The sequence below is a fragment of the Protopterus annectens genome, chromosome 8.part0 (assembly GCF_019279795.1).
Source record: "Protopterus annectens isolate FY-2018-M chromosome 8.part0, PAN1.0, whole genome shotgun sequence".
Taxonomy (NCBI): Eukaryota; Metazoa; Chordata; order Ceratodontiformes; family Protopteridae; genus Protopterus; species Protopterus annectens.
The window spans coordinates 1,935,347,026-1,935,366,294 of record NC_056741.1 but is presented as its reverse complement, the minus strand read 5'-3'; the positions used below and the strand labels follow the sequence as shown (position 1 = coordinate 1,935,366,294).

The window sequence follows — 19,269 nt, the reverse complement described above, 5'->3', positions numbered from 1 at the left end:
GTGCTGCATTCTGATGTGAATCTGTGATCATCTCCCATGTTACTTTCTACTACTCTGTTAATTTATCAATCACCCTTCCAGAGCAGTCATGCAGTCAGTACAACAGGAATTTGATTCTGTACTACCCACAGTATATATAATATATATATATATATATATATATATATATATATATATATATATATATATATATAGATATATATACTGTTTGTGTCTTTCAGCTTTTCCCGGTTAGGGGGCACCACGGCGTAACTCTGGTCCGCTAATGACTGGCAGTAGAGTTTTATGTGCTGGCTTGCTGGGCTTAACGCACAACCTTTCAATGAAGGAACGCCCATTCACGCATGTCGCCACACAGAAGACGCTCTAACTGAGAGTCGAACGGGCAACATCTAACTGTGAGGTGACAACGCTACCGCAGCACCAATAAGCATACTAGTGGCAGTGTATAAGAATAAAGGGGAGATTTTATATATATATATATATATATATATATATATATATATATATATATATATATATATATCCCCTTTATTCTTATACACTGGCACTAGTATGCTTATTCTCCAGTCATTTGTGGCATGCCTTTCTCTCCATACTGCTGCGAGTACCCTGAGCAACCATTTCCCCACCTAACTCACCCAACATCTTGATCATATCTGCCCTGACATAATCTCAGCCTGCTGCTTTTACTAAGTACATTTTCCTTAATGCTGTGTTATACCTTTTTTAGGGTGGGCTTCTCTTCTTTCATCATATGCTTTATCTGGGGCAGTGCAATTTCTGTGAGGGTGTCATCATTAACAAGATGCTGGAAGCGCTACTTTCATATGCGTTTGATGTTCTGTGGAATGGTGAGCCATTGCTGGCATCGCTTATGAAGGGTGTCAGTCTATATTCTTTATCTTCCTGCCCTTGCCTTGTAAGCTGATACAGTTTCTTTGTGCCGTCTACGGACTCACTTTCCGGAAGCCGATAGAGTGCTTCTGATGCCCTGTTCTTTGTTATTGCAACTCCTCTTTTAGCTTCTTTGTTAGCCAACCAGTATTCCTTCTTAGCTTGGTCAGTCTTTTCCCATCCCACACCTTTTCCTGCACTCCTCTTTCATTCTTTTTATGACTTTCTGGACTTATGCATTACATCACAAGCTTCCCTTGTGTAATTTATTTCCATTCCTGGCATAGCAGCATATCTGATGAAAGAAGAAGAGAAGCCCATCCTAGAAAAAGTCCTCACACATGCTGTTTTGAGGCACTGCCATTTTTCTTCAGCTCCATCCATTTTCTCTTATTTCTGAGGTGATATGAGTATTTGCTTGAACTCTTGTGCTTTCTCTCCAGTCCACGTCCAGGTCTTCAACCTAGTCTCCAATGACCTTAGAGCCTTCTCTTGACACTGTTTGCAGCTGAGTGTGACAACCAGTAATTTATATCCATACTTTTCACTGGGGATGACTTTGCAATACCTGATTTCTACCTCAATGTCATTCCCGTACTAGGAAGGAATCTATTTGAGTTGCATGTTGGCTACTCTCATATGTGATCTTATGACTGTCTCTCATGCTGAACTATGTGTTGGCTACCATCAAGTTATTTGCCAAACAGAAGGCTAGAATGGCCTTTCCTTTATTCCTATTGACCCACTTATAAGGACTCAGGCAGTTCTTACAAAATGTTTTGTCTGTCCTAATATGTGCATTCAGGTCTCCCATTATCAACATCCACTCAGTTTGGTCTTGGTCTATCTAATACATTCTGCAATTGCTGCTTTAATGCACTTTTTTCCTTGTCTATCACAATCCTACTGTGGGGTAGAAGCTAAGATTATGAATACTGCCCTAACCTATCCTTACACTGGAGTTCGATCACCATGATTCTGCCACTAATTCTGATGACAATCCCCACAGTCTTCTGAAGCCTCTCCTTCACCACAATTCCCACACCATCTCAAGTCTGTCCTCCACTGAGTAGTAGGATCTGGATCCCAAGCCAAGTGACTTTGCTGCACAGTCTTTCCAACTTGTCTCTTGGATAAAGAGGATGTCCAGACTCTTTCTTAGCATCATGTCATCCACTTCCAAGCTGCATCCTGTCAGTGAGCCTATAATGAATGTTGCAATCCTTAGTTCATGTTTGGTAGATTCACTCAACAGACCTATCCCAGGTAACTCAGGCTGGGCAACTGACACCAGCCCACCAGTAGCTTATGGGCCCAGGGCTGCTGGGTTTTATGGCTGGAATACACTGGCCAACAGAAGTATATAGAACCAACCCTCCCACAGTTAGCATGAATATGTTGGATGAGGCTGGGTCCTCAACTCACTCATTACTGGCAAATACCCATGCTCATTTTTAATGACAACACTCAACACGATCAAATCACCTAGATCCAATATTATCACTGTGTGAGTGCCTAGCACTGAAACAGTGCACAGTCTGTGATCCGTGTTTGCCTATCTAGAGGATACTGTACACCAGACAGGTACAATCTAGAGTCTGTGCTGCTGCTTAGTGGAAACACTCAGTATGTTTTTTGGGAGATGGGAGAAACCTCACAGGGGTCCAGGGAGAACATGCAAACTCCATACAGGCATTAGCTGGAGATTAAGACTGAACCTTGTACTTGTGCATGGGCAAAGGCCTTAACCATTATGCCACTGTGTCATGCTCAGAATAACGTAATTTTCCCCATACTGGCCTCAAGCCATGGTCAGTTTAACAAGCTTCTATAAAGACATACACATCTATTCACTTACACAGACATGCACATATATACATACATACACACAACCAAAATTACCCAAGCATATCAGTCAGTGTCAGTAGCCATACAAGAAGTATATCTGGCTTTGGTGCCACAAAGAGTGGTTGATTCTATTCCACTTCAGATACTGGGATCCCTGTTCAAATACCTGCATAGCAACATCAGTGTGGTGGTGCATTCACAGCATCCCATAATGCTGCCAGATCAGCTAGATGTAAAAGATCTGACATTAATACTCAACTTTTGTTAGACCAAAGGAGCCCCTTGGAGTCAGTCATTACCCAGCGTGTGTGTTTATATATAAAGATTCCTTCAAGGGACTTCTACTGAGCTATTGCGATGTTAGTCTTAGTCACCTCCCCAAGTGTGTGTGTGTGTGTGTGTGTGTGTGTGTGTGTGTGTATGCGCGCGTATGTGTGTATGCGCGTGTGTGTGTATGCTCGCGTGTGTGTGTGTGTGTGTGTGTGTGTGTGTGTGTGTGTGTGTGTGTGTGTGTGTGTGTACCTGTGCATGGAGACCTCCATTTTACAGTCCTAATGATAAAATAGTTGTAATAAGGGATACAGAAGCACACTTCTATAATGTTAATGGAGTTATAATCTCAGATTTTAAGAAACATTTCACATCACACCTCTCCTCTGAGTATAAGAATTCTAGACAAAGCCAAATATAATGGGGGACAAAGGCCCAAAACAGGGACAGATTCCAGAATAACAGGTTTTACATATGCATGCATTTAATGAAGAAGGATATGAAGTCTGAAATTCAAATGACTGTCATTATTTAGTAACTTTAATTCTCAATAATTTTGGAAAAAATTATGACATATAGACCAAAAATATGAGGCAACACTTTGGACAATCTGGAGAGTTGACACTTGACAGGTTTATGCCATCCCAGACCTATAAGATACCATCTGACATCTGCACCTTTCAAAACCCCCATCCAAAAAAACAGTATCCTTTTCTCCTGCCTAGAAAAATTGGTAGCAACAGCTGTAGTTTCACTGATTTAAGGAACTCACCACGGTGGATAGGCATTCTAGGTGTCAAAGCAGCATGTGGAAAGTCAGCAGCACACAGAATCCTGCCAGTATGACACGTTTCAACATTTCTCTTTTACCAGAACACATAAGTCAGACTGTGCTGGATCATTCATTAAACTATGATACTTCTTAGCTTCTTCCTTTAAGCTTCATGCTCTCCCAAAACTTAGAACTATATTATGCTATAATCTATTAATTCATTCTCAACATTAATTAAGATAGGAGTAACAGATTTTGGAATTGTGGTTCTTCTTCCATTGACACATCAACATTAGTGATGCATGCTGCAAGCTGAATTTAAAGAGGCCACTCAGAATGTTGTTGTGTCCACTTTTTAAGTTTAAAAATCAATATTTTCCAGCACATATGAGACAGTACTCTTCATTTAGAGATGCCTTTCCATCATTATTTATTTTTCTTTCCATTTCTTACGTAAAGAAATGTGAAAAAATAGATAAATATAGACAGAAAGGTCCCCTTAGTCAAAGGGTGCCCTATGCAGCTGCCTAGTGTACCTGTGCTCAAGGCCAGTCATACATATCAAATGCCAAAACAATAAAAATATTGTAAAATGTCTTTTTAACATGTGCATGATGTTTATCTATTTGCACAACTGTTTTAGTTAGCATATTTATCATTTTCCATGACTACTGCTTTCACAGTTAAATTTGAAAGCAAAGCAATGCACATTTTCTTATTGAAAAGGGTGGGCAATGGGTGGGGCTTTGGCCATGTTTTTGTCTGTTCTAAAGGTGGCAACCCAATTTTCATCCCTACATTGAGGGATGTTAAATTAAGCATGGGTTTATTGGTTGTGCACCCATGTAGTAGACTGCCAGTTATATAATGGTTTAGGTGATGGCCACGGTATCATACGGACTAGTATGATAACTGATCAGTCTTATCAGACTGGACTGGGACAACAACAGGAAGTGATGTTGGCTATCTGGGCTAGAAAGTGGTGATGGATGCATAACAACTATAAAGGTAGAGCAAGTGCATAAGTGGACAGGACAGGGGTGTGCAGGAATGTGCTCCTCTCCTTTTTCCATATGCATTCAGGAATTGTTAAGGACATCTAAGGGACAACTCAGTTTATAGCCTAATAGAAGAAGCTACCAATATTAAAAAAAAAAGGGCAGCATGTCATTCAGTGATAAGATCCCTGCCTTAGAGATCCATGCTCTGGGGTTCAGTCCCATCTTCCCGTCACTGTCTGTATGAAGTATACATATTCTGCCCAGGTCTGCATATGGTTCCAAGTACTGCAGTCAGTTTCTTCATACCTCTCAAATACATGTTGGCTCATTGGCTAAGCTATCTCATCTATCTACCTACAGGGACAGACAGGTAGATACTGTACACACTCTTGCCCTTGTGGCAAGAGTCATGCTTGAAAATGGTTCATAAATTAGAATACTTGTCCAGTTATCAAGTGATAGATAAAATGGACAAATAACATACATCAGCTATATAGATAACCTTGTCATCTACAGAATAACAATATTATACCACAAAGTAAGCAGGCAGTTATTCCAATATAACAGTGAAAGTCACATACAAGTATAGAAATAATCTTGTACTCTGCAGAATGCAAAATTCATATCTCAGACTAAGCAAACAATTATAAGCAATATATTACAGTGAAGATAAGTTGCTAGTGTTCAGAGAATACTATAATTATCAAACACTTTCACTCAGGCAAGTCAACTACAATTTCAATAAAATACTTTATTATTCTACCCCAAGTAGTAAGCAGCTTCCTCTAACCAGTGGATTGTTGCTAAGCAGCTTTACCTGGCGATCTTCACAAATACCTAGCAGAGAATCAGCAGCTGAGCTTCTTGTATGGGTCAGCACTTGACAATAAGTGTAACTTTAGACTGCTGAGGTCATAAGGCAGGCGCAGAAGTTCTGTTCATCAGTTAAATGTATTTTTACATATTTTTGTTTAAGGCAACTGCACAGTAGTTCTTCAAAACCACACCAGGCAAAGCAAAGAGTAAATTGCATGGAGGTCAGCCAACAACATAGGTTACTGGTACAGGCAGAAAATGCATGGCACATCATATCAGCTTTTGTTCTAAGATGTCATGAGCCAAAGACAGAAAACTCCGATGTCAAAGTACAAGTAAAATAACATGCCAGGGACCTGGCTAATGTGACCCTTGCTTCCACAGAAGGTTATCCTCTCCTACTTGCATGCTGAGATTTGTATAGTGCTTGATTTGGTGCACAGCTTCATCCTACAGGTTTCAGTACAAGGCACATAAAATGCTCTAACTGGTTCTCTCACTAATGGACAAGGGGCTGTGAGACTGCAGGAACCCACAATCAGTAGTGAAATTCCACAGAAATCCTGAGTCTGCATGGAGAGGGCAAGGCAACACCACTGCTTTGTAGAGTGCCATTTGAAGATCATAGTCAATCGGGGATTTAAACGATACAGTGCATATTGGGTGGAATTATTTGGTTTGGTGACAGATTAATTGCAAGCTATTCTCTCCTGACTGTATGAAATAAAGCAAATGGTTATTGTTGCAGATAAAACAGAAAATTTCATTAGCCAATCATATGCAATAATGTAGAATCTCACAAACAAAATAATCAATTTAACGTTGCATTAATTGTTGATAGTTGGATACTTTTTGATAATAATTATGAAGGAACTCAAGTTTTTAAAAACATTATCTGGTTAACATTACGTTTTGATCAGGAGTACAGAGAAACTTAAGTTCTCTGAGAGTTCTGTTCAAGCCACTTATAATTTAAATCTTATGTCTACTACAGTGTTGAATATGAACATAGTATCCACTCTTCTCTCATAAATATTTAGTAGTCTTGTCAAATCTATTCACTTCTCCATTAGTTTTTTTTTAAATATATATATTCCTTATTCTTTTTTTTAAATATTTTCAGCAATAGAAATATTCAGAGTTTTGAAATTGTTCTAGACTGGTACTGTGACATAAGTGAATGATGCCCTGATTATGACCCAACAAACATGAGTTTGAATATCAGCTGAGGTGGTAGACAAGCCATGCAGGGGAAGATGGCTATGAGAAGCCATTGCCAGCTTGACCACCCTAGGGGGAGGAAGAGTGGTTCTGGTTGGTCACTCACTGCCAAGCAAACAGATTTGCAAGCCATCAAAATTACCAGAACTGGGAACATAGGATTGGAACTTACAAGAACAACAAATAAATATGAGGACATAGAAGAACATGTGGTAATGTAGTTGGCCTCGTCAATCACCAGGGCAGAATTAAGACTTGCTGTCATTACCAGGATGCTAATGAGGCACAAAAAACATCCACGGCTGCCTGGATGACTTGGCCTCATGCTGAGAACTACCCAACAGCAAGGGGAAATAATGGGCTCAGGACACATGCAAAAAACTTGACGGTTGGTAGGCATGAGGACAAAAATAACACAAAAAGAAAATGGTTCAGCATGTTATGTTACTCACTTTGTCTGTAAATGTATTTTATTCTGCCTCTTTGTATCAAACCCAGTCTGCCCATGTGGCAGTTATCACAGAGGACTATGGATTTGAGCTATTAATCAAGCTGCCTCCTGTATGCAAGGATACAGATTTAATTCCTTCCACCTCCATTTGCCTACTGTGTGACTCTGAGCAAGTCACTTAACCAGACAATGTTCCCAGGTCACCCATGAAAAGGGACATTTGGTTTAGTGGGCTTACACAGGTTAATATATTTCATAGGTTCATATGTTAGTACTGGGCTAACTGCCCTTGTGAGCCATTGTAAGCCTAGCCAATTATCCCCTCTGAGACTCAAACCCTGTACCTTGTGTTTGTTAGGCAAACACCTTAACCATTAGGCCACCCTCCCAACCCATTACAAAAAAAGCTTTAGTGACAACCCAAACCCTTAATGACGCTTCTAGTTACAGACAGCCAATGTGATGGCATATAGAGTTAAAACCCAGGTGAACTGTAATCGTACAGCTGCTCAGGTGTCTGAAGCACTGGCAGGGAAAGATGGGTGTGCCCAGCTTGGAGGGGAAGGTTGTGTAGTCTACTGTACCTCACAGTCAATTCCTGGTGGAGGCTGCAGACATTAAATGGGGTTTGTTTTGAGGGGAAAAGGTGGGGCATTGGTTGAGTTGCTATGAAGAAGAGATTATACTCCCATATGTTCTCACTGCACGTACATTACTGGACATCTACAGGTGTGTCCAAGAGACTGGACGTTACAGCATCATGATGAAACAAGCTTAAACAACAATAAGGCATTGCCTTAGGTGAAATGAGCTCCCTTCTGGCCCTGAGTAGGAGTCAGAGTAAGTCTGGGGTAGAAGGAGAGCCTATTAGATAATGAAAGGTCCTGGTGGCAGCTGATGGTCATCTGTGAGGAGCCAAAACAAATCTAATTACTGGCTATACTTGACTAAAACTTCACTAATGGCTTTTGTTGGCTATATTCATATGATGTTTATTAGCAAAAGGTACATTGCATATAAGTATCAACTTCAAATAGTCACAATTCATACAACATGCAAAAGAATATATATATATATATATATATATATATATATATATATATATATATATATATATAAATATATATTCATTTGTGCTAAATATTAAAATGTATATAAATAAAATCATACATGGGACAAAATAGTGAAATGTGTTGCTATATTATGAAAAAATATGCAACTGTAAAGATGAACTGAATATTTGTGCATGGATATATTTTTTATATCAATATGACTCCCTCATATAGTTCTCATTTACATAAATATAACTTCTTAGCATATGCCTAACTTTACATTTATTAAAATTAATTAATTAAAATTATATGGCAAAACATCATGAACAATTAATTAAATAAAATTACATTAAAGAAAAAAAAAGAGGATGACATAAAAATCCCATTGATACCACTATAATATATCTTATTTCAGTTCATTAAATCAATTAGAGCAATAAAATATTATATAGACCTGACCAATAGTGTACCAAGGATTCATTAAGTTGTACATTAGCTTACAGAATACACTCCATCTCCACTCCCAAAAGTCCATATTTTTCTGAACAATTCAGCTTTTCAATATTGCATAGGTTTATGCAAAAAAGTATTCTAACACTTGGGAAAATGTATAATTTAAAAAGAATGAATATGACTCTGCTAGAAACAAATGTAGCACATCATTGAACTGCCAAATAAATTAATTAAAAAAAGTGTATACCATAGTACACATGTCATGTGTCGGTCTATGTCACTGAACCACACTGAGCTCCTTGACAGTACAAATGACTACCTGTGGAAATTAAGGTTGTTCACTTCAAGCATCTTCATACAATGTTTCAAGTTTTTAAAAAACAAAAATTAAAGTTAGTTGTTATAACATATCAAATGACGCAAACTTTAAACACTATATGTCAAGTACGTGATTAAAACTGATGCATTAATCTAACCTGGAAGCCACTACCAGCCATATCTCACATGTTAATCAAAGAAATGGTAGAGAAGGATCTCCCCAAGCATAAAGAATGAGGAATGTTTCCAAATTCATTCAGAAATGTAATGTGCAGAATACTTGACTGCTCTGTTTTCTGACAAATCATTGAAATTAAATATGTTGTGGAAAACATCTCACAGATAACTGGCAGCAGTGAAACAGTATAGGTCCTACATGTGTATCACTGTCACAGCCTATCTACCTTTACTTGAGACTATATGGCAACACCTAATATCCTTAGAATATAATACTGTGGAAAATGCTATTTACTGACTAAAATACAACCACCTTGGGGAAGCTACAGAAAATGCTTGCCAACAGTCTCTTTAATTATGTTAATGCTCACGCAATTCAATTAACTAGGATGCTTACAAAACACCTGTTAGAAATCCCACATTTTGAAAGACAGGGAAAAATAATGCTGTTTCTTCTAAAGCAAATCTGATATTAAGCCTTTGTGAAAATCTGCAAATCTGTTTAATGCTCTGTCTATTTAAAGTAACAAGCTGACAACAAAAAGAGAATCTTACTTTTGAAAAAACTGTCACGCTCTTCTTGTTTATTAGGTAAATCCATCAAGCATTTTCACAAATATGACCTACATATTTTCATGCCTCCTAGCCAAGTATTACCTCTTGGAATTATCTTGGTAAATACTATTTTTAAAGTAGAACTTCAAATTCTACAAAAATTCTAGTCTAAACTGAAATGACTATCCCTTTAAACAGAAAACATCTGTTTTTTATCACTTTTTCAATACACCTCATGATTTATGTAGATTTTCCAAGAAATTTAAGTTTCGAGACCCAAAATTAAGATGGTTAATTACCTGCAAATTAATCAATTGTGATGGAAGCAAGCCACATACTGGAATGTGCTAAAGTCATAGTCAAGAAGTCTTATCCATTAGTCTTAGGATGTGACGTACTGTGCCCTTTGTTTAACCTTTCATTAACATCACATAGTGTAATGAACTGTATAACTGTCACACCCGACAAATGAAAGGGTACCAGTTTTATTCCACATGAAGGTTCAAATCTTAATTAACTTGCGTGACGCAAGCATTATACAGTCTATGGCTTCTACTATGAGTCCCTGACATTCAACATTTTGAAGTTTCAAATGGATGAAAAAGCTGGCTGAAACTTCAACCTGATTAAAGCAAATTACAGAAAGCATTTTTGCTTGGGGCAAACCCCTCACCCCCTACCCCCCTCCCACTTCGGTATGCTAACAACACAGTTGTGCAACTGCAGAGAAAAGTAAAAAGACCACACACAGTTATCACCACCAATGCACAAACAGAAACAACAATGGCAGTGTTTTTCTGTGGAATACAAGGACCACTGTGTTGAAAATCATAAAGTTTAAAATACGAATTGAATCCTTCTCTCCTCATCTACTGAAAGCCATCTAGTTAGTAAGGTACTAAAAATATCTACATGTGTATTTTTTTTTTTTTACGGTAAATTAAAATGTGACTCTTTTGAGCCTGGACATTATAAGACCATGGATTATACCTGCAAGAATTTTTAAACCATTGTATTATATTTACTCTACAACAATTCAGTATTTGTAAGTGATATTCAGAAATCAGATTTAAGCACTAGTGTACATAAAGTTCAAAGAAAATATTTTAACTTTTGTTTGTTTTGTCTCACTTGCTTGACATTAAAAACACACACAAAATACATGCAAAACCAATGTTTATTTTGAGGGTAAACCATGATCAGGACAGATTCATGATCTAGTGAGATGGGGAATCACTCACACAGAGTAAATCTTTTGGAATCTGGGCAGACTTACACTGGAGTTAAGTCACTTATACTGAGAGCTAGGCGTTTGGAATAAGGCGTTATATTTCTGGCAGAGTGAAGTCACAAAATTTGATACAACCGAAGCCTGGGATACATCTCAGAATGTGCAATTGTTCTGCAATTCTGCTAAATAGCCATAATATTAGCTGCTTGCAAAATTAAAAAAAAAAGTGACTGAGTCAATTCTACAGTGCTGAAGCCTACAGATGGAGTTTGGATGGCAAAAGAGTCAGTGTATGCACTTCTTACTGTGATTCAGTAAAAGTTATTAAATTAAACAAGAAATTAGTTCACCAAAAGTGAAAATAGGTGGAACATCAGGCTCCCTTCCAGGTAGTGCCAAAAGGGGCTGGATTAGGAGAAGGTCACTCAGGGTAGGACCTATTATTAAAGGAAGGGTGGCACCATACAAATGTAAGTCTATGAACTCCTCTGCAATGTAGTGTACCATTTTATAAAAATAAATCTTTGCCAGATGACTAAATTCCTCATATGCTGTTTTAAACCAAAGTAGACCATTATGTATAATTTCTATTATTTATTTAGTTAGCTCATAATTAACTGTACGAGTGGACTGATCCAAACAAGTTATTTCATCCACGATTTTAGTCAAAGGTGTACTTACAAAGCCATACAGATTTTATATATACAACACTTCCTCCTGGAAATGTATTAAAGATTCATGCCTATTTCTCAATAACGATCAGGTGTGAACATGTGTTATGAACATTCAAGTAACTAGTAAATCTAGAAATAACCATTAATACTATTTATAATTACTAAATCCACTCTCAAATTTATCAAAATGTTAAACAGTTATGAGAAAAGTTATACAGCTAGTGAGATGGGTACTGATGGATCATTATACAGCAGCACAAAATTAGAATGAAACCATTCTGTTAATTCAAAGTTCCTTACATCATTTGCAATCTAGGCAACAAAAAATAAATAAATAATTTCCAAACACAATTATATCCATTACCAGTACAGGACACACCATAGGAGGTAGTCCTGGGTACTTGTGAATGCAATAGCGTTGCCACCCCTCCGTTTTTTTCCCGGAGTGCCCGGAAATCAGTAGGGCACTCCGGTTCTCCGGTTCTTGTACTCGGAGTCCGGAAATAGCGACGTCAGGCTCGTCAGCGCGTATTAAAAAAAAAAAAAAAAACATTCTCGTCTTGGACTCTCGTTGATTGGCTGCTTGCTGCAGACGAGGCTCGTGCAGCAAGCAGCCAATCAACAAGTAGAGTTAGTAGTCAAAGCCCTGCAAAGCCCGCGAAAATTTAAGAATATAAAGCGGCGCTTCAGCTTAACTTTTTACCTTTTACTTTTGTACAAAGGGTGCTGCTTAAGATCTGAAATTCTTGCTTGGAGCCTTGGACATCGTCTTCAGTGGATTGCCTGCCGCCTGGAAGCCCTGCCTGGAAGCCCTGCCTGCCTGGAAGCCCTGCCTGGAAGCCCTGCCTGCCTGGAAGCCCTGCCTGCTGCCTGGAAGCCCTGCCTGGAAGCCCTGGTGCCTGGAAGGATTGCCTTAGCCCTGCTGCTTGCCTTGCTTGCTGGAGTCTTGCCCTGGCTGGAGGAGAAGTGCTTTGGACTGGGTGGTGGTGTGTTCCCCTGCTTGTTGGCCCTTTAGCTGCCTGTTCTCTGCTGCTGAGAGCTTGTTTTAGTAGCCCTGCTGCTGATTTTTCTGGAGGTAAGTGGATTTTTTTTAGTGGATTAATTCTTTGGAATTAAGGTAGATTTTCAAAGATTAGTGAGACAAGGGGAATGAAATATTGCCAGCACAGCTACTAGTGAATTTTTAAAATATTAAATTTATATTAATTCACTAGCTGTGCTGGCACTATCTCATTCATTGATGGTGACAAGATGTGTGTAACTATCTAGATGTTCAACATGTGGTGATTAACTAGAACAGTTTCTAATCTGGTTTTGGACTTGGTTGCAGTGAATGTATAATGACTTCATGATTTGTATAAGATGCTTGGACTGTAGATCTGTCTTTCTAGTCTGTCATCACCGTGATGTTTACCTTGACCTGTGTTTCTTCCTAGGGTGTCTTTCTAGGGTGTACAGTCTTCGTAGTATAGTGAGGCTTAAATGTAGCTTTTTGTCTAGTTTGTCATCACAACTGTTTACCTTTTATCTGTGTTTTCTAGGGTATACCGTCTATACCAAAGCTTAGCTCATTTGATGTTACAGTGAATATATGATTACATGATTTGTATAAGATGCTTGGACTGTAGATCTGTCTTTCTAGTCTGTCATCACCGTGATGTTTACCTTGACCTGTGTTTCTTCCTAGGGTGTCTTTCTAGGGTGTACAGTCTTCGTAGTATAGTGAGGCTTAAATGTAGCTTTTTGTCTAGTTTGTCATCACAACTGTTTACCTTTTATCTGTGTTTTCTAGGGTATACCGTCTATACCAAAGCTTAGCTCATTTGATGTTACAGTGAATATATGATTACATGATTTGTATAAGATGCTTGGACTGTAGATCTGTCTTTCTAGTCTGTCATCACCGTGATGTTTACCTTGACCTGTGTTTCTTCCTAGGGTGTCTATCTAGGGTGTACAGTCTTCGTAGTATAGTGAGGCTTAAATGTAGCTTTTTTGTCTAGTGAACCTTTTGAAGTATTGCTAAATAAAGTTTTTTTATTTACTTTTTGACTCGTCGCACATTTTTCTACTTATTGGTAACTGTATGTGATATTAAAGACTTATGCTGAAGGGTGGAGTAAAGGAGTGTGGCTATTAAAAGGAATGGGTGTGGCTTGATTGTGCATGGGGCGGGGCTTGTTTGTCAGGAAATGGCACAGTAGAAAGGTGGCAACCCTAGAATGCAAAGAAGAACACTCCTAGCAGACATCAAAGACTAAAGTAACACAGACTTTCATGAACTTCTCCTATCCCCATCACGGTCCAGGCCTACCACTAAATTAAGATTGTTAAACATCTTCAGAAACCAAAACCTGGACCGCCATGTGACAGCAAGGGTATCAAGAGTAAGGCTTGTTATGTGTGAAACAGGATCTCTTCCTTAATACTGAAGACAAGTTCATTGACATTCCATTTTGGAATTCATCCCTTGCAGATCTTGTTAGAAATAGTGCAAACATTAACTTCTGGTAATTAAAAAATGCGCTTTAGAAGTTAGTAGTATTAGGAAAAGTTCTTAGCCCCTTGGGGGTGTATAACACAGTGTTACAACCTGCAAGAGCTTACAATGAAACTAGTTTTATCATATTCCATCATATAAGCATACAACATTTGGTCACAACTTTTGATTTAAGCCTGTCTCCAAAGATTCTTAATAGGAATTATTAGTAACAATAATGTGCGCTTCACCCTTACACCAGAAGGTATAAAAAAATCCTGAGTTATGTTTTATTATAGAAGTTTAGCAATTCATTCATATACTAGGTCTTATAAAAAATCATGAGTTATGTTTCATTATAGGTTTAACAATTATCACACAGGTGGGAGGGCAGTTAAATATATACACAGCATGTATACAGGTCATACTGTAAACATCTGGTTACATATGAAAACATCGAACATATGAAATATCGAAGACCATATGGGCGAGACAATATGGTCGATATTTCACATGCTCGATCACTGTAAAGTAAGAAAAAAAACAACAAACAAGAAGACGTTATTGCAGGGGGGCAAGCCCCCCATGCAACTCCATGTGGGGGGGCTGCACCCCCCACTTAAATATACCAACTCCTAGATCGCGCTACAGCAGGGAATAGGAATAATTCCTGCTCCGCGCTGTATTGTTGGTGTAGCGCGATCTCGGAGTTGGTATATTTAAGTAGGGGGTGTGGGGGTGCAGAGAGGCTTGCCCCCCTGCAATAACGTCTTCGTGTTTGTTTGTTTTTTCTTACTTTACAGTGATCGAGCATGTGAAATATCGACCATATGATCTTCAATATTTCACATGCCCGATGTTTTCATAGGTAACCATATATATATATATATATATATATATATATATATATATATATATATATATATATTACACAATAACTGTGTAAACAACAAAACCATATGCAGAAGTCTTACCCAGGACTTTCAGAAGTATCCCATTTGTCTCACGATATAAAATTGCAGAACATCCAACTGAGCAGGGTGTGTGTGTGTGTGTGTGTGTGTGTGTGTGTGTGTGTTTCACTGCAAAATTAAAAACATAAAATAATGGTCTCACATAGGCACCAAAGTAAAGGTCCAAATATTTTGTCTAGATATTTGATTTCTAATAAAATCAAGCAATAACCGCCGCAAGTAAAACTGGCTGAATTACTTACGCTTTCCAAAAACCTGTTGGTCAACTGGTTCATTCTGAACAAAAACGCAGATAAGCCAGTTTCACAAAATTCCATTAAATAAGAAGAGTTACAGTACAGATCTCGGACTAAGGCAAAAAGGACGCATTGAATACTGCTACTGCTTATTCAGAAATTTGTCGGAGACAAAGTTATTTGCTTTATTTAGAAACTGCGATCATCTCTGTTTTGCCACATAACCGCACATATTACAAAGTTCAGGGCAACACTACAAATTGAGACTAAATCAAGGAATATCCCCGAAAATCTAGGACAAACTAAGAAGAGTCAGCAGATAAATGTTATAAGCCTTCCCCTTACTTTGCAACAACCTGCTTTGGGGTTGCCAACCCTAAACCTACAATATCCAAAAACGAATAGTATGTAATATGTTCACTAATGTCGTTCAACGAGACAACTCCTATACCTGATAGACAAAATTACTACATTTATACATATGAAGTTACTGATACACCCAAATTTAATTTAGAAGTGTAATGCTCCCGATCTCGCTCCAGTAGAATGTTTGAAAACCCTGTAAGGAAACAGTTTGCTATGATTACTCTTTCCCTCGTTGATTTATTGTTACACCTCTGCCCACTCTTATGAAATATATTTTCTCTGGAAGAGAAAGATTTTTTTAAAAACCTATTTGAAACGAGGTTTGAAATACTTATTTAACCTCAAGTTTTCCAAGGCAGCTATAACAAATTAGAGGAATCAATGCCACTGTGAAGATTATGATTCACCTAGCAGACTAGTGGTTCCCCTATTTCCAAAAGGATTTGGGCAAGTCAGTCCTGAATGTGGGCTGTGGTGGGGGGCTAGGGTTACCACCTGTCCCACTTTGCGAGGGATAGTCCCTCTTTGGGCAGTTGTGTCCTGCAAAAAAAAAAATTGTAAAAATGGCAAATGTCCTGAGATGGGCACAATTATTTCCTATATTTTATGTAATAATTGCATAAAACAGTTTTTATGTATCTGAAACACCTAAATGTTATAAGAAATAGAATAAGCAACTAAAATGATACAAGAATAAGCTTTTATTCAGGCAAAAAAGTGAAATTATGTTCTTTGTACTGGCCATGGGCATATTTCGCCCTGCAAAATCTGACGTTTGCACGAAAAATGTCCCACTTTGAGCATTTGAAAAGGTGGCAACCCTAGGGGGCACCTATAAATACATCCATCATCTGGAGCACCATTATGAGGAAATGAAGTTATAATCCCTACAGTTACCAAATATAAAGCATTTTGCTTCCCATTATAAAGTGACTTCTACTCCCACCCAGCATCCCTAGTATACAAAATACTGCACACTCACCAATACTGTCACGATAATAACCACGCAGGTGCCTTGCGGATAACTGTCATTCTTTTGATAAAACTCGGGTGCTTACTGGCATAAACCCAGTTAGCAGCCAATTAAAAAGCTGGGCGTGGTCATGTTAGCCTGTTAGAACATCGGTTCTAAGTGGTTTGGTAAGCTGCACAGAGTGTTTGCTGTAAGGGAGTGTGGTAAAAGTATAATTAAAAGAGAAGTTTTTGTTTTATAGTTTTAGATATAATAATTCAAATGCTGGGTTTAGTTTTTATCAGTTGCTTACTAACATTTAACAAGCTACATGGAAAGTTTGTTTTATTGTTTATTATTGATTTCTCGCCAGGATGAGGAGGAACGACCCTTACTGTAACTAAGTTTATAGTATAATGTAGTCACGAATGAACAGACGCAATGTTACGTAAGGAAAACGGCGACTTTGTAGTTTCTACATGGAGACAGGCTAAGAACGACTGTACTATAGTTTGTTGGGAGTAAGCGTGATGTTGGTGAATGTGATAAATAGGCTGTTGAATGCTAGTGCTTTTGAATTCTCAAACTAACTGCAAATACTGTAGTACTGGGATGTATAACTCACGCCTACAAACACTTTAGATGATGACCGCTGTGACTTGTTTTAGAGAATCTCCATTTGAATTACTGTCTTCGGTCTGTGTGTTGAATTGGAATATCTGGTGAAAACGTGTATGAACGCAGTGATTCTGCTATACGTCTCATACCTCTCTGGTATACCTCATTACGAGGAACATACCTCATTTGGGGTCTTAAAAGTTAATGTCCTTCAAAGTTCACATTGAAAGGGGTTGTCTCACATTCAGTGTTGGGATTTTTTAACTGCTATTTGTGGGATATAGAAATGAATCATATTAATTCATTAAAAGATCTTTTTATATAAGTAAAATCAGCATATTTTAGCTATACTATGACTTTCCTGGCTGAGGTTGTAAGTAAGCCATTAGTATGTGTTGCACATTTTGCCCATTTGTTCTACATTACGAAGGCTACAACTGTTATTTGTCCCTCATTTTGGAAATGGAAGGTTGACAGCTATGACGTTTATAGCATTACACTATTTTTATTTGTTCCTTAAAAAAATTACGGAACAGATCGTTGCTTTGTTTTTCGCAGCTTTGCAGCTATGCACTTGATGTTGAGTTGGCAGTGAATGCATTGTCCCCAAAGTTTATAGTTCTGCTCTTTGGCAACACGATAGGTTTTCCAGAGACAAAATGCACCGTTGTGCTTTGCCACTTTAGCTGTGACCTCCTTCCGAGAAGGCACAGGACCATTCATACCTCTCAAGTGTACCTCATTATGAGGAACGTACCTCATTTGGGGTCTTAAAAAGTTAATGTTCCTCGAAGTTCCTCAAAGTTCCACATTGAAAGAGTCTGTTACAAATTCAGTGTTAGGAATTTTTAAGTGAAATCCATGGTAAATAGAAACTAATCATATTAATTCATTAAAGGATGATCTTTAGGAGCAACACCAACATATTTTAACCATCCTATGACCTTCCTAGTTGAAGTTGTTAGTAAGCCATTAGTATGTGTTCCACATTTTGCCCATTTGTTCCACATTATGAAGGTGAGTGTTCCTCATTTTGGAGATGGAAGATTGAGAGCTATGGGACCATTGTAGAGTAGAGGTTATCTCACCACACATCTCTCAACCTTTTATCTCCAAAAATTGAGGATGAATGCCAGAATCTGGGACAAAAAAATGCAAGAATAAAATAACACGAATTAGGATGCATTTTCTAATGTAAAATATTTCTGCAAATGTAATGGCTGTAATAATGGTGGTAATGGTCAAAGGTAGATTTCCCAAGGCATAAAAGGCCATTTGACGACACGACCGATGTCATTGGGCAGAGAATGAGATGCGGTTAGCTATTCATTCACGCCTGATAGAGGAAGAGCAAAGCAAACTTTTGAGGTGAAGTCGTGGGCATTTGAGAGGTATGCAAACCACTTTGTGTCAGAAATCTCAATAACTACATTGAATTTCTATCCAAAATTAGATCTCACCTGCAAGAACTTTTTAATCCACCTAAGCAGTAAGCACAAGCAAAAGTTATGGATTATATCCCTAAAAACCTTGTGGATAACAATGTTTATACCAGATGAAACCCTTCTCTATTTTTATTTATTAACCGGGAAAGACTCACTTGGAACAAAGCCAATTTTCAGTAGAGGCCCGGGGAGAAATGCTGCAGACATATGTCTTTCTAACGTGGGTGGAAACTGGAGCACCCAGAGGAAACCCACACGAGCGCAAGGAGGACATGCAGATTCCGCACAAAAGGCACCCCAGCCGAGAATCAAACCAGAAAACCTCTTGCTGTGTGGTGACAACGCTACCGCTGCACCACTGCATCGTCTGCAGTGTTTTCCTTACTTATCCATCCCAAAGCCACACTCCTCCTAATAATATTGTAGCACCATTAACTTTTGCACAATAGTTATATCACTAGTC

The 19,269-nt window shown here is 38.3% G+C and overlaps 1 protein-coding gene across 2 annotated transcripts in view; it reads left to right on the top strand.

Annotated features, from left to right (window-relative positions):
- Positions 1 to 19,269, top strand: part of LOC122809737 (cytochrome c oxidase assembly factor 1 homolog) — a 651,317-nt gene that overhangs the window by 93,259 nt on the left and 538,789 nt on the right. The window contains exon 1 of one of the 2 annotated variants that reach the window (XM_044081448.1): positions 17,025 to 17,264. The exons of the other annotated variant lie outside the window; for it this stretch is intronic. The gene's annotated coding sequence lies outside the window, so the exon portion shown is untranslated. Of the gene's footprint in view, positions 1 to 17,024; positions 17,265 to 19,269 lie in introns of those variants that run through there. 2 annotated transcript variants of the gene reach the window in all.